General features: G+C 39.4%; 1 long non-coding RNA gene across 1 annotated transcript in view; it reads right to left on the minus strand.

Annotated features, from left to right (window-relative positions):
• Window positions 1–3,513, minus strand: part of LOC132344871 (uncharacterized) — a 53,337-nt gene extending 49,824 nt beyond the window's left edge. The window contains exons 1-2 of the long non-coding RNA XR_009493909.1: window positions 2,123–3,513; window positions 1,621–1,667 (exon numbers count right to left, since the gene is read on the minus strand). This is a non-coding gene — a long non-coding RNA (uncharacterized lncRNA). The remainder of the gene's footprint in view (window positions 1–1,620; window positions 1,668–2,122) is intronic.
• Window positions 3,514–13,959: the final 10,446 nt, after the last annotated feature.

Raw genomic sequence — 13,959 nt, forward strand, 5'->3', positions numbered from 1 at the left:
TTATTAAATTAATTTAGGGACTTCCCTGGTAGTCTAGTGGTTAATACTTCACCTTCCAATCCTGGGGGTGCGGGTTCAGTCCCTGGTCAGGAGCTAAAATCCCACAGGCCTCATGGTTAAAAACCCAAAACATAAAACAGAAGCAATAGACTGACAAATTCGATAAACACTTTACAAATGGTCCACATCAAAAAAAACTTTTACAAAATTAACTTAGAAAGTTTGACCTACTTTTAAGTTCTCCTTTTATTTTTCTCTGGAAATTAAAATTAGATGTTTGGATCTCTGTTTAATAAACACAAACATTCAGGAGTGTGGTTTGTACATGAGCAACAACTTCTGTTTGGTAATTGGCATTTATCCTCTTTCTGGTGAATCACATTTGTACAGCTCAATTTAGAAACACTTCACTAGAAACACTGCCAATCCTAATATTATAATTTTAATATTTTTAAAAGCCACTGATTTTAAATAGCAGAAAGAAAAAAGTCATGACAGCTAAAAATGACATGGAGGTGAAATAGCTAGAATACCTCACCTTTCTCTTAAAAAGATAGTAAAACGACAGTGGGATCAGAGACGTTTCTTCATTCACATTTGATAAGCTCTAGACCTTACAGGATGTTCCAAATGCATTGCCATTTATTTCTGATAGAATGACTATAAAGTAGAAGTTCAATAAATATTTTTAGAATAAAAGAAGGGGAGAAGAGAGTCTCTCTATATATATACATAATATTTTTACAGTGGAAGTGTACAGATTGAGTTTTCCTTTTAAAGACATGAAATTCAGAAAACTAAAATGAAAGCTTTGTCAGGTGTAAACTTTATAATGAAATATTTAGCTTGATGCCAAGTCCAATGGGCTGCCAATTCACATATCTATGTTAGCAACCCTAATATTTTTTTTTAAAGAAAACATCTTTTAAAATGTTTTCATTTATTCATCCACTTGTCCCCAAAATGAGACCCAAGGGATTGATGAGTGACCAATATCTGGTAGCTCTGGGGTAAACCAGATGACTGAGACTTCCACTCATGTCCTAGCATGTAACCAAAGCACTACCACCCATCACGTAACCACAGGGCCACAACCGGCCACAGAACAGGCTCACCACTCAGCTCTGAAATGGTAGCAAGTCGCTGTTAGCTGAAACCAATAGCTGAAATTATCTTTAAATTTGTTACTTGGCTCTGTGCATACAAATAGAGGGAGAGATTGTGTACATGGATTGTGGAAAGGCGTTTTGGGTGCTTAAACTCATATTTGCAATGCACTTAGTATATGTATTTATAAGCATGAAGTATATGCAAGCTTTGTTTTATATATATATACATATATATACACACACACATGTATGTATGTATATATATGTGTGTGTATGTATGTACTTTGTTTTGTTTTTGTTGTTAAATAAGAAGAGGGTTTAACATTTTTTTTCTCTTTAGGTTACAACTGTCAATTTGGTTTCTAAAGCCAGGTTGGTGTCTATGTCTGGTGTTTTGCCAGTTTATGGCAAGAGCAATAAAACGGGCTTTCAGTTTCTCACATTGGGAGGGCCTCACATCTCCTGGGATGTTAAGTCCAGGAACCTTTTGTGCTGTCTATAAAATACAGACCTAGTAAGTCAGCAACTGTGGAGCTGTCATCAGCAAGAGAGGGAGACCTAGAAGGAAAGGGCATGAATATTCATATAACAAATGCTGCCTAGAGAAACTGGGAAAATAAATGATAAACCAACATATTTGGCTGAGGTGTTACACATGATTGAAAGCAAAGACATTAAAATATGGATGGGTGGAAGGCATTTCAGGAGGAACTAGTCACCAGATGGTAAGTAATTCTAAAGCTCTTGTTCTTTGTATCTCTGACTTGGAAAAACGGTCATAGCGAAATGACCTCTGAAAAGGATACTTTTCTGAAGGATCCTCAAATACAGAGTAAGTCCATGTTGATGCCAAACAAAAGGTTAAGCAGCACATTTGATTCCTTTTTATCCAAGGTATGAAATTCTTTGAAAACCAGGACTAGAAAGAGCTATTTCTATGAAAAAGTCATCCACATTTATTGTTTATGGAGTGAAACAGCACAATACAAAACAGACGTAAACCAAGACTTTACCTGGTGATTCCAGAAGCTTGTTTCCCACAGAGAGTTTTGGCCCAAGGCATTTTAAAATTAACTGACTGGGTCAAGGGAAAGGTACCTTTATAGCCTGAACTGGCTAAAACTGATCATAAACATGTCTGTGATGGCATAATAAACTTTTCACTCAAAGCCACTAGGCCAAGTAACTAGATTGTGACAGTTACATTACACTTGAGTCCAGACTTCACAAGCAAATGACACACTGTAGGCTTCGTTCCTCAGAGAGAGTCCCTATTAATTCGAAGGGGGTATTCATTATAGGATTCAAGGTTCATATTATGCAAATTTAGGGGAAGTCAAGTCATAGTCAAAGATGACGATTTATATTAGTCTGGGTTTTTGGCTTTCTGGCTTTCTCTCTCCCTCTCTTTCTTTCTGTTTGGACCATTGAACATCTTCTTTTAGGCTGTAGCTTCTGGAAATCAAACCAATACATATTAGAATAGGAGCCTAGCCTCTTCTCGATTTGGTACTTGCCTTTTGTGTTCTTTAAACTATTAACACACAAACGTGAAGCTGTAATCTGCCATCCACTACACCAGAAGCCCAAATTTTGTGTTGCTCTCCTCTTCAGATTGGTCTCCATTGAAGATTTTAAGTTCCTACTGAGATAGTATCAACTTTTTCCATCCACTTAGTTGGAACTTCTAAAGCCTTTTGGAGTCAGAGTCCACTCAGCTAGATTAAACGGAAGTGATCCTGACTCTGTTACCGACTAGGCAAACTAAGTCAAGTCCCATAAAATTCTTGGGCTTCACTTTCTTCATCTATATAAGTACTAAATTCCCACTGAGGTTCTTTCCCACTTCCAAAGTTCTTTGATTTTGTGATGATATTCCAAAGGTTAAGATCAGTCTCAAGAACTGTACTGTTAGAAAAGGATTTAAGTAGATGTTCTTTAGAGGTGAACAGAAACATCAAAGGAGGTTTCCTTTGAGTGTGTGGGGTCATACAATCCAAGCATCACCTGAAATATTTGGAAACATGATTACAGATATCACTGTCCTTACTAACTGTGACTGCTATGTCTCTGGATGGGAAACTAGAATCATCTAATTGTACTGTGAAGTCACTCAATCATGCCCAATTCTTTGCAACCCACGGACTGCAGCCTACCAGGTTCCTCTGTCCATGGGATTTTCCAGGCAAGGATACTGGAATGAGTTGCCATTTCCTTCTCCAGGAGATCTTCCTGACCCAGGGATCGAATATGGGTCTCCTGAACTGCAGATTCTTTACTGACTGGGCTACCAGGGAAGCTCTTAATTGTACCCTTTTCTAATACACAGAAAGGATGGCCAAATTGGTACAGCTTACAACTAAAGATACCTTTTGCTATTATGTGGAACCACCTTTTCCTTTTATTACTGACCACTAATTAAATCTGTCTAAAACTATTATTTGCAGTTTCCTAAAGATACTACATAACTGGAAATAGTTTTTCAAGTAATTTTAGAATATTTTTGTTGTAGATATTACGTTAATATTGGTATTAATGGCATTATCACTATTAGTATTCAGCTGTCTTGGTTTTTGTCATTGATAACTTGAAGCCTAGATAAACTTAAAGCTTAAGCCTAAATAAGTAAGAGAACTGTTTGAAATATATCAGTTTCAAAGATATCAATCTCCATACAGTTTTCAGAGTAATTTAGAAAATTACCAAAATTGAGATGCTGAGTTCTCAGTTCTTGTATAATTAGTAACAATTCTTTCATTTTCATAGACCCAAAAGCATTGAAATACTTTTAATTTTACATGTCTTTTACTTATATCAGTGGAGAGGCATATCCATCACTTAAGCCTTATGCTAACTCTCTTAACCTTCATATCAACTGTTTTTAGCAATACAGAAACTGACTCTGATAGGTTAAGGAATTTGTGAAATGCTAGTTTTTATTCTAACAGAAGTTTACCTGATTCAGGGCTAGAGCACTGGGACGACCTAGAGGGATGGTATGGGGAGGGAGGAAGGAGGAGGGTTCAGGATGGGGAACACATGTATACCTGTGGCGGATTCATTTTGATATTTGGCAAAACTAATACAATTATGTAAAGTTTAAAAATAAAATAAAATTAAAAAAAAAATAAAAGACTATAATTTTGTCATTTATTCCTTCCCTGGTAGCTCAGCTGGTGAAGAATCTGCCAGCAATGCAGGAGACCCTGGTTAGATTTCTGGGTCTGGAAGATCCCCTGGAGAGGATAGGCTACACATTCCAGTATTCTTGGGCTTCCCTGGTGGCTCAGATGGTAAAGAAACTGCCTGCAATGTGGGAGACCTGGGTTTGATCCCTGGGTTGGCAAGATTCCCTGGAGGAGGGCATAGCAGCTCACCCCATTATTCTTTCCTGAAGAATCCCCATGGGAAGAGGAGCTTGGCAGACTACAGTCCATGGGGTCACAAAGAGTCAGATATGACTGAGTGACTAAGCACACACATATATTATTATACGAACTGATGGCTCAGTGGTAAAGAATCCACCTGCCAATGCAAGAGATGTGTGTTTGATGCTTGGGTTGTGAAGATCCCCTGGAGAAGGCAATGGCAACCCACTCCAGTATTCTTGCCTGGGAAATCCCATGGGCAGAGGAGCATGGTGGGCTACAGTCCATGGGGTCGCAAAGAGTCAGACACAACTTAGTGACTAAACAACAACCTACTAGGTTATGAGAATTTGAAGTCAACAGAACAGAATCCCTGTCCTTTAGGACATAACAGCCTAGAGGGGGAGACATTCAGTAAAACAATTTTTATCATAGTGTGGGGAGGGTTATAAACCAGAGTAACATCATGAAAGAGAACCTAACTCAGGAGGGATTAGGGATGTACCAGCAGTCTTAGAGGTTGAGAAGGAGTTGGGGGAAAAAAGAGCATAGATCATAATGCTGAAAAAGAGCTCTGTTAAAAGCTAAAAGAGTTCTGCATATGATAAGTAAAAGATACAAGGTTAGTGTTGGAAAAATGACCAGAAAGCCAGGTTAGGCTCAATCTCAAAGAGTATTTTATACAATAGTGATAAGTTTGAATGTTATTTGGAAGCCAACAATGAGATATTGATGGATTTTAATCAGTCACAACAGTATGGAGAATACTTTCAAAGGAAAGAACTGAACTTAATATCAGCTATGAGTCTACAGAAGTCAGTCGATTAAATGATTAGATCTTGAACTCAGAAAGTTGCAGTGAAGATAGAAAGTCATGAGGTTAGGAGAGTGGACACATTTGATAAATATTAAAAGACCACAGGGACTTCTCTGGTGGTCCAGGGTGGTCCACTTTCAATGCAGAGGGCCATAATTTGATGACTGGGGAACTAGGATCGCATGTTCCACATAGCACAGCCTAAAAATAAAAACAATAACAATAATAAAATAATTTTTTATAAAAGAAATTTATTTTTAAAAAGTTACAATACATAGGATCTGGATATTGAGTGGACGTTTATAGAAACAAAGGGGGATATGGAGGGACATTTATGAACATTTTAGGTCTCTAGTTAGCCAAGGTAGAAAACAGGGAGAAAAAAACAATTTGAAAGTAGTAGTAACTCTGCCCACGTCCAAGGAGCAGTGGCTGCGCGGGCGCAGGAGGGCCTAGAGGAGCTACTCCACGTTCAAGGTCAGGAGGGGCGGCGGTGAGGAGATACCCACCATACAAGGTAAGGAGCAGGGGCTGCGCTTTGATGAGGCAGCCGTGAATAGATACCCCACGTACAAGGTAAGAGAAACCCAAGTAAGACGGTAAGTGTTGTGAGAGGGCATCAGAGGGAAGACACAGTGAAACCATAATCACAGAAAACTAGTCAGTCTAATCACATGGACCACAGCCTTGTCTAACTCAATGAAACTAAGCCATGCCCATGGGGCCACCCAAGATGGGTGGGTCATAGTGGAGAGATCTGACAGAATGTGGTCCACTGGAGAAGGGAATGGCAAACCACTTCAGTATTCTTGCCTTGAGAACCCCATCAGCAGTATGAAAAGGCAAAATGACAGGATACTGAAAGAGGAATTCCCCAGGTCAGTAGGTGCCCAATATACTAATGGAGATCAGTGGAGAAATAACTCCAGAAAGAATGAAGGGATGGAGCCAAAGCAAAAACAATACCCAGTTGTGGATGTGACTGGTGATAGAAGCAAAGTCCGATGCTGTAAAGAGCAATATTGCATAGGAACCTGGAATGTTAGGTCCATGAATCAAGGCAAATTGAAAGTGGTCAAACAGGAGATGGCAAGAGTGAACATCGACATTCTAGGAATCAGCAAACTAAAATGGACTGGAATGGGTGAATCTAACTCAGATGACCATTATATCAACTACTGTGGGCAGGAATCCCTTAGAAAAATGGAGTAGCCATCATGGTCAACAAAAAAGTCTGAAATGCAGGACTTGGATGCAATCTCAAAAACAACAGAATGATCTCTGTTCGTTTCCAAGACAAACCATTAGATATCACTGTAAGCCAAGTCTATGCCCCAACCAGTAATGCTGAAGAAGCTGAAGTTGAACGGTTCTATGAAGACTTACAAGACCTTTTAGAACTAACACCCAAAAGAGATGTCCTTTTCATTATAGGGGACTAGAATGCAAAAGTAGGAAGTCAAGAAATACCTGGAGTAACAGGCAAATTTGGCCTTGGAGTACGGAATGAGCAGGGCAAAGGCTAATAGAGTTTTGCCAAGAGAACGTACTGGTCATAGCAAACACCCTCTTCCAACAACACAAGAAAAGACTCTACACATGGACATCACTAGATGGTCAACACCAAAATCAGATTGATTATATTCTTTGCAGCCAAAGATGGAGAAGCTCTATACAGTCAGCAAAAGCAAGACCAGGAGCTGACTGTGGCTCAGATCATGAACTCCTTATTGCTAAATTCAGACTTAAATTGAAGAAAGTAGGGGAAACCACTAGACCATTCAGGTATGACCTAAATCAAATCCCTTATAATTATACAGTGGAAGTGAGAAATAGATTTAAGGGACTAGATCTGATAGACAGAGTGCCTGATGAACTATGGAATGAGGTTCGTGACATTGTACAGGAGACAGGGATCAAGACATCCCCATGGAAAAGAAATGCAAAAAAGCAAAATGGCTGTCTGGGGAGGCCTTACAAATAGCTGTGAAAAGAAGAGAAGCGAAAAGCAAAGGAGAAAAGGAAAGATATAAGCATCTGAATGCAGAGTTCCAAAGAATAGCAAGGAGAGATAAGAAAGCCTTCCTCAGTGATCAATGTAAAGAAATAGAGGAAAACAACAGAATGGGAAACACTAGAGATCTCTTCAAGAAAATTAGAGATACCAAAGGAACGTTTCATGCAAAGATGGGCTCGATAAAGGTCAGAAATGGTATGGGCCTAACAGAACCAAAAGATATTAAGAAGAGGTGGCAAGAATACACAGAAGAACTGTACAAAAATGATCTTCATGACCAAGATAATCACGATGGTGTGATCACGCACCTAAATCCAGACATCCTGGAATGTGAAGTCAAGTGGGCCTTAGAAAGCATCACTACGAACAAAGCTAGTGGAGGTGATGGAATTCCAGTTGAGCTATTTCAAATCCTGAAAGATGATGCTGTGAGAGCATTGCACTCAATAATCTAGCAAATTTGGAAAACTCAGCAGTTTTTTTTTTTTTTACTCAGGACTGGTAAAGGTCAGTTTTCATTCCAATCCCTAAGAAAGGCAATGCCAAAGAATGCTCAAACTACTACACAATTGCACTCATCTCACACTCTAGTAAAGTAATGCTCAAAATTCTCCAAGCCAGGCTTCAGCAATATGTGAACCATGAACTTCCAGATGTTCAAGCTGGTTTTAGAAAAGGCAGAGGAACCAAAGATCAAATTGCCAACATCCCCTGGATCATGGAAAAAGCAAGAGAGTTCCAGGAAAACATCATTTCTGCTTTATTGACTATGCCAAAGCCTTTGACTGCGTGAATCACAATAAACTGTGGAAAATTCTGAAAGAGATGGGTATACCAGAACACCTGATCTGCCTCTTGAGAAACCTAGATGCAGGTCAGGAAGCACCAGTTAAAACTGGACATGGAACAACAGACTGGTTCCACATTGGAAAAGGAGTACATCAAGGCTGTATATTGTCACCCTGCTTATTTAACGTCTATGCAGAGTACATCATGAGAAATGCTGGGCTGGATGAAGCACAAGCTGGAATCAAGATTGCCAGGAGAAATATCAATAACCTCAGATATGCAGATGACACCACCCTTATGGCAGAAAGTGAAGAGGAACTAAAAAGCCTCTTGATGAAAGTGAAAGAGGAGAGTGAAAAAGTTGGCTTAATGCTCAACATTCAGAAAATGAAGATCATGGTATCTGGTCCCATCACTTCAAGGGAAATAGATGGGGAAACAGTGGAAACACTGTCAGACTTTATTTTTGGGGGTTCAAAAATCACTTCAGATGATGATTGCAGACATGCAATTAAAAGACACTTACTCCTTAGAAGGAAAGTTATGACCAACCCAGACAGCATATTCAAAAGCAGAGACATTACTTTGCCAACAAAGGTCCATCTAGTCAAGGCTATGTTTTTTCCAGTGGTCATGTATGGATGTGAGAGTTGGACTGTGAAGAAAGCTGAGCGCTGAAGAATTGATGCTTTTGAACTGTGGTGTTGGAGAAGACTTTTGAGAGTCCCTTGGACTGCAGGGAGATCCAACCAGTCCATTCTAAAGGAGATCAGTCCCAGGTATTCTTTGGAAGCAATGATGCTAAAGCTGAAACCCAGTACTTTGGCCACCTCATGCGAAGAGTTGACTCACTGGAAAAGACTCTGATGCTGGGAGGGATTGGGGGCAGGAGGAGAAAGGACGACAGAGGATGAGATGGCTGGATGGCATCACCGACTCGATGGATGTGAGTTTGAATGAACTCTAGGAGTTGGTGATGGACAGGGAGGCCTGGCCTCCTGCAGTTCATGGGTTTACAAAGAGCTGGACATGACTGAATGACTGAACTGAACTGAACTGAGTCTTGAGGTGCTCATGGGACCCCAAAGAGATCTACTCAAGCGCTTGAAACAAGTCTACTGAAAGCACTTGAATATTACAGTCTGGGGCAAATGTATCTGGGAATCATTCATATATAAGAATAGAGGTGTAGATTAAAAATAATCCAGAGGTAATGCACTAGTGGGAAAAGAGTTACATACCCTGTCCTGAGAAACAGGAAAATAGTCTTTGTTTGAGAAAAGGGAGCTGCTAATGGCATGTAATGGTAAGAACATACCTGCCTCTTAGGATAAGAAGACAAAATGAGTGTACAAAACCCTACCTCTTTCTCTTCCATTCCTTAGTTCCACCTGCCATTGATGCATGTATGTGGATAGCAGACACTTCAGTTTGAACATCCAAGTTCCATCAACACCTGCTCCCCTACAAATGCCACCCGTTGCCACTGTTTGGACCCAGGGGACATGCACACTGGCAGCAAAGTCTCAGGTGAAGACCGTCATAGGGCAGAGGCTCAGTTTGGTCCCAGAATTAGAATTAGAGTGACTGAGCAAAGAAATACATTGGCCAAGTACCCAGAGAATGGTGAGTGCATGTGGAAGTGTGGAAGAAGCTCCTAGGGCATGTCTCTTTTGTCCTGAGACTCCTCAGCCTTTTGAAAGGGTCATATCAAAACAGAGACACAAAGAACAACCTCTAATGCACAAAAGCAAGGGCAAGACGTCCCACATAGCCTGCTTTAGGGATAGTACTGGACACAACAAACAGGATGTAAAACAGAGATATTTTTACAGAGCAATAGAAAAGGGTTTCAAGATTATAATATAAACTGCTATAGAGATGTCAAGTGAAAGATATAGGTTAAAAGCTAAAAATGTCAAAAGAAAGAGGTATTCCTCAACTGAATGGATATTTCATAATATTATTGTTGTTCAGTCGCTAAGTCATGTTCAACTCTTTGGGACCCCATGAACTGCAACACGCCAGGCTCCTTTGTCCTCCACTATCTCCCTCAGTTTGCTTAAATTCATGTCCATTGGGTTGGTGATGCTATCTAACCATCACATCCTCTGCTGCTCTCTTCTCCATTTGCCTTCAATCATTCCAGCATCAGAGCATTTTCCAATAAGTCAGCCTTTCACATCAGATGGTCAAAGTACTGGAGCTTCAGCTTTGCCATCAGTCCTTCCAGTGAATATTGAGGATTGATTTCCTTTAGGATTGACTGGTTTGATCTCCTGTGTCCAAGGGACTCTCAAGAGTCTTCTCTAGCATGATAGTTCGAAAGTATCAGTTCTTCAGAGCTCAACCCTCTTTATGGTCCAGCTCTCACATCCATACATAACTACTGGAAATACCAAAAGTCTATGGTTTTTTAAATCTTGGTCAGCAAAGTGATGTCTCTGCCTTCTAATATGCTATCCTGGTTTGTCATAGCTTTCCTTCCAAGGAGCAAGATTGTTTTAATTTCATGGTTGCAGTCACCATCCTCAGTGATTTTGGAGCCCAAGAGGAAAAAAAAAAAATCTGTCACAGCTTCCACTTTTTCTCCTTCTGTTTCCAATGAAGTGCTGGGACCGGATGCCTTCATTTCAGTTTTCTGAATGTTGAGTTTCAAGCCAGCTTTTTCCTCTCCTTTTTAACCCTCATCAAGAGGTTCTTTAGTTCCTCACTGTCTGCCGTTAGAGTGGTGTCACGTGCATATCTGAGATTGTAGATATTTCTCCCAGCAAAATTGATTCCAGCTTGTAATTCATTCAGACTGGCATTTCACATGATGTACTCTGCATATAAGTTATATAAACAGGGTGACAGTATACAGCCTTGTTGTATTCCTTTCTCAGTTTTGAATTTTGATTTTTTCCTGGGCTAGCAATACATGGCAGATATTCTGTCTTGGCAGTGGCAGTGGCAGCCAGCCAGCGACAGGTCCCAATCAGTCACACTATCACGAGGGGAACAGTCATACAGTTGCCACCATTCTATATCCACATGACCATTTTGTTTCTCACTTTCAGTATAGCAATCAATAAATTATATGAGATATTCAACACTTTATTATAAAATAAGCTTTGCCCACCTGCAGGTTAATCTAAATGTTCTGAGCACCCTTAAGTTCAGTTCAGTTCAGTCCAGTCGCTCAGTCGTGTCCGACTCTTTGCGACCCCATGAATCACAGCACGCCAGGCCTCCCTGTCCATCACCAACTCCCGGAGTTCACTCAGACTCACGTGCAAGTCGGTGATGCCATCCAGCCATCTCATCCTCTGTCGTCCCCTTCTCCTCCTGCCCCCAATCCCTCCCAGCATCAGAGTCTTTGATGATTGGTAAGTTAGATGTACTACATGGATTTTCAACTTACAGTATTTTGTGTTTATGATGACATTTATGGTGGGACATAACTCCACCATAAACTGAGGGAGAGCTGTGCATAGAAAGCACTAAAACAATACTTAGAACCTTAAGTAATATGTAAGTATTACTTAAGTATTACATATTTATTAATACGTAAGCACTTACATTTATTATTGACCACACTGCACAAGACAGTCAATATTGTAACATTTTCTCTCCACTAGGATCATAATTTTGAAAATTAACCAAGCTCCAGTAATCCTGGGGTCCTGTGAGCCCTCTACACCCAACTGTTCAGTAAAGCATGGTCTTTCTATGGCCATGATCTTGATACACTCTCACCTCCAGTTTGGCTCAGATGATATAGCTGATTTTCTGCCATTTATCTATTTATACTCTTTTTCTCTAGAATAACAGGAGTTTATTTTGTATCCTTATCCCTTTTATGAGGCCCTGACAAGCTCTTTAACTCTAGAGATTTCAATCCTGCTTCTTACACCTAGAGTACCTGGCTTTTTTCCATGTAGAATATACATCCAGCACTATGATGTTGAAAATCTGCCTGATTTATACAATGTCTGCTGGTTGCATTTTAATGTCTTATCGTCTCATGATGTGACAACAAAACCCAGAATCTGTGATGATCTAAAGTAAGGACTAGTAGGGTTTAATTTAAAAAAGAGAAATGGGCGAATTTAGGATCCATATCTATATCTATAGACAGGGAGAGAATAAAACTTTCAGGGAAAATACTCTGCCGTTGGGGAACAGATGGAGAGATTCTTTTTCTAGAATGTGTCTTTACTTACCTGATACTTAAAAAAAAAAAGGCCGAAAAGTTCATAGGGCTAAATATCTGATATGTTTATTTTGAGGTGCCTCATGTAGCCCATTATGCAATTAAGTGTCCAATAAATATTTGTGGGTGATATGTGAACCCATGGGGAAATACTTTTAATAACAGAAGTGTTTTCCATCTACAAGGATGGAGTATTTCTATGAGTGTCATAATAGAAAGCTATTTCTGGAGTGACCAATAGTTTAAGTTTACCTCAGACTTTGCCAGTTTTAGCCCTGAGTCCTTCATCCCCAGAATCCTGAGTCAAGCCAGGATAACTGGTGACCCTGCAGTGGATCTATATGCTAGGTACATATCTCCAAAATAATTTTTTTCAGGATCAAGAAGTTTTTAGAAAAGATGTCAGATTAGCCAGATGAATTTATCTTTTCTCTCTCCCAGGACCCAAAATGATAGGAAGAAATTTAAAAAAAATGTTTAGACAAGCATCATCTCACAGGGATAAAGCAAATCACCAAAGGCAGGAAAAAATATTTCAGAAAAGTTTTAGAAGATAGAAAGTAGACAAAGGAATAGTTAACAGATCTGAGGAAGTTATAAGATAGTGCCAACAGAGAAATACACCAAGGAGACTTGAGCTATGAACTCTGAAAATGTCGGGACTCTGAGGCACCAGGACAAGCAAGGCGGGATTGGGGTGCAGGGCTAAGGATGGGAGAAGTACCAAAAGTTTATATACTGACAGGTAGCAAGATGCCTTCCCCACCCCATGTAGCTAAATGATGAGCATCCTTCCCCAGCCAGCAACACAACCCCAGAAAGCAGAAGATATATTCTCAACATAGACTTAGGAACATTAGGGGTGGTGGACATAGGCATGAAATTTCAAGCTGACAAAAGTATCAAATGACAGTCTGCATGGCAACAGGAGACATCCTTACCATCTTCTCTCCACTACTTCCAGAAAAACAATTATCTATCCATCAAGGATCAGGCTAAAATAATTTCTAACATGCAAGAACTCAGGATATTAACCCCTCATATACCCAACCAGAGTATATGCCCCAATAAAATTTCTCTTTCACCAAGAAAATAGAAAATATGGGATCCAGGAGGTGATAATTAAACATAGGATAAAAGAATTAACAAAAGGAAAGCCAGAATAGCAGCCATGTAGCCTAAAAATTAGTCAGTATGAATTTGAGTAAAAATAATTTTTTAACAAAGGGAGAAAATAGGACTGATAAATTTTTGACATGTTTTGATGTTTGAAAAAAATAACCTAGTGATAAGTGTATGATAGATCTGACAAAGAAATTTAAGATGTTCAAATATATATTTATAGTATAGTACACATGTGAAAAAATGAGGCTTACTCGGTAAGAGAAATGAAACATATTCTTAATACATTACTTTTCTCTGCAGTGAACAATATTTGCATAATCAAAGTAATGTAAACATTATAGTTTTAACTAAAAATTGTTACGAGTGCAAACTCTAAAGGACAACTGAATGAAGTTGGAGTGTGTAGGAGAGAAAAGTCAACCATGACAAAGCACAAATGGTATCTGAATAATAATAAATAATAAATTAGGTATAATTATGGGCATAATAATTTGGACCTTATAGTTATGAATCAAAAAAAGCCTGAATAGCTGAGGAAG

Source organism: Bos taurus, chromosome 3 (assembly GCF_002263795.3).
Source record: "Bos taurus isolate L1 Dominette 01449 registration number 42190680 breed Hereford chromosome 3, ARS-UCD2.0, whole genome shotgun sequence".
NCBI lineage: Eukaryota > Metazoa > Chordata > Mammalia > Artiodactyla > Bovidae > Bos > Bos taurus.